Source organism: Chionomys nivalis, chromosome 26 (assembly GCF_950005125.1).
Source record: "Chionomys nivalis chromosome 26, mChiNiv1.1, whole genome shotgun sequence".
Taxonomy (NCBI): domain Eukaryota; kingdom Metazoa; phylum Chordata; class Mammalia; order Rodentia; family Cricetidae; genus Chionomys; species Chionomys nivalis.
In genome coordinates this window covers 3,631,485-3,634,299 of record NC_080111.1, presented here as the reverse complement: position 1 = coordinate 3,634,299, position 2,815 = coordinate 3,631,485, and positions in this window count along the sequence as shown.

Here is a 2,815-nt window from a genome sequence, read left to right as displayed (position 1 = left end):
TCTCCTTTGTTCAACTTTCCTCTTGGCTGTAACCAATAACAATTTATAACCAACCTCCCCAAACAGTGACAGATATCCATAATCCACTGAATGATCAAACCTCCTCCCCACCTCTTGGGAATGTGGGTGTTGTATCCTCAAATTTACTTCCTGCCATCTGGACAGCAACAGTATCTGAGAAGTTTGTAGTTCAGAGCTGATGTTTAGGTGTTTTTCAGGTTAGTGGTGTTATCCTGGAGGAATCATCATTGTGGGGCCCCATCCTCCTTATGGAGACTAAAAGTCGTTGTTAAGTGTCCTTGTGGTTCACTGCAGAAAAACAATAGACTCAAACCCAGAATCATGTACGGGAAAGTATATGAAACTTTTTTTCTAGAATTAGTTAGTACTCTATATGACTATTAATATCATGACAGAAATATATATATGTATATAAATCTTATAAGTCTTACACCTTAAGAAAAACTGTTAAAGAGTCAATATAAAACCAAAGGATTATGAGATTAATGGCAATAAAATAGTCCTTAAATATTTTTTTTTCTGTCCCTTATCAGGTGGCTTTTCTGACATAGGACAGCATGCTTGGGTTTAGAGAAGGAGACCTTCAGTAGCAATGTCATTTATCTGTATTTTTAAGTGTGGTCTTTGTTCATTTATAGAGTTTGCCAGAATACTCACGTTGTGCTTTCCCCTGAACTTTTGCCCTCTCTTCTGTAGCTGTTCTATTATCCAGAGCAGTGCGGTGTCTCACAGTAACATTAGGCTCTCTAATTGCTCTGGGAAGGAGCTTCCTCTTCGACGGCAGAGAGCAAATGACTGAACTGGATTTGGTCTAGGTGCCTACGAGAGGCTCCTCATGGAGTTTCCCAGTGGCAAAGGATTACCTTGACTATTCCTCATTGACCTACATCCATCAGTCCAGTGAGAAGACTAAGACTTCCTATATTGCTGAGAAGTGACAGAGGGAAGAGTTATGTTGATAACCACTTCCTGTGTGCTAAGTAACCCTCTGAAGAATTCTGAGCTCACTGGGTGCTGGCAGCACACATTGTTAATCCCAGCACTCAGGAGGCAGAGGCAGGCAGATCTTTCTGAATCTGAGGGCAGCCTGGTCTGCAGCGGGAGTTCCAGGACCTCTGGTAGCAACACCATCTTCATTCTTCCCGTGGTTTGGATCTTGAATGTCCTTCATAGCCCATTCATTAAAGATTCAGCCTACTGCTGTGCTCTCTTGGGAGGTGGTAGCCCCTATGAGTCGGGACCTGCTGGGAGTTTTTACTGCACTGAGAGAGTGCCCTTGAAGGAAACCTTTGTCTCCCTACTCACATTCGTAGCCTCTGCGAGGCAGGCTCACAGGGAGTTTTTAATGTAAGATTGTAGGCGCGAGACACCTTCTGAGCTTATGGCAGAAGACGATAGAACTTAAAAACCCCTCTCTTCATATATTCCAAAATTCTCAAGGTCGAGCGGATTAGAGAGCCTTCCAGAAGAGATGCTCAAAGTCTTTATCAATTCCTGTGCATTCGTGTTCAGAGAAGACACAGGGAAGACTGCTAAGGAAGAGAAAGCATGAGAGCCCAACTTGGGCATTTTGAATCAAGGCAAAACATTTTGCAAACCGCATGCTATATTTTCTGGCTTTTCCTTATTTGAAAGCCACTGACCTTGTTGGGAGCTGTGAACCCCCCAGATCCTGAGTTTCTGGTAAACAACTTGTAATGCTTGCAGCTGTTCTGAGCACGAGACCCTCAGGAGTTCCTGATGGCAGGGGAGTGGTTTCTGGTGTGTTCGGCTGGGTCGTGGCTATCAGTTAAGGATCCCTATATAAGATGCCCCTGGACACAATAAAGGGGACATTCTTGGGGGAATTCAAGGATGACCTGTGTCTCTGTGTCTTTGTGTGTTTCAATCTCTAGCCCCTTGCCCGGCTCACCAACTGTATGGTAGCGCATAGAGCACAGACGGGCATGGTGCGCTACAGACCTTTATTGTTAGATGATAATGATAATATCTTAAAATGAATATGAAGGCATGCACAAACGTAGGAAAGGAAATCTTGGCAATTAATATTCATATCAGAAGATGATGAATAAGATAACTAGCGCTATCCATCTTCAAATGACAAGTCACAAACAGAAACTTCATTAAAGTGACACGGAAAGCTGAAGCAAGGACAGCTGTAAAAGACAGAAATCAGATGTAATGATCACTGAGTACCAGAAAAATAGTAGCCTAAAATCAATTATATCTCTGAGGACAAAATGAAAGTATTTCCTCTGTAACACAGTTGCGACACTTGCTACTTTGGCTGCAGTTCTCATCCTCTCACTAGAGGGCGGTGTTGCTTCTAAAACCAGAGCTCACTGTTCGCTAGGACCTTCAAGAAAGGTAAAAGTCAAGTCTTCCCAGCCTTGCCCATGGTAAATGTCAAATATGAATCTCCCCGAGAGCTCCATCCAGTTCTGACTGTTTGGAGCCTCAGGCGAGCTAGATAAAAAAAGTGAGGAAATGCGCCATAGGATCTGGCTAGCAGAGCTAATGTCAGTGTCTGCCCTAACCAGCCCCAAGGCTCATTTCTCCTGTTAAAGAACTGCCCTAGGTGACCCCCAAGAAGCCAGCGCATGCTTAAAAATGCTAGAGGTCTGACAAATTTCTGGGGCTACACGGCTGAAGAATTTCTTGGTGCTCTTGGCAGAGTCAAGGAAAAACAGTCTTGAATTATGAAATAATTAGTAATTGAAATACTTTTAATGCTCTCTGGTTTCATACAAACCTCAGTGCTCCAAATCTTTTAAATAAAAGTGCTGTCTTCTAT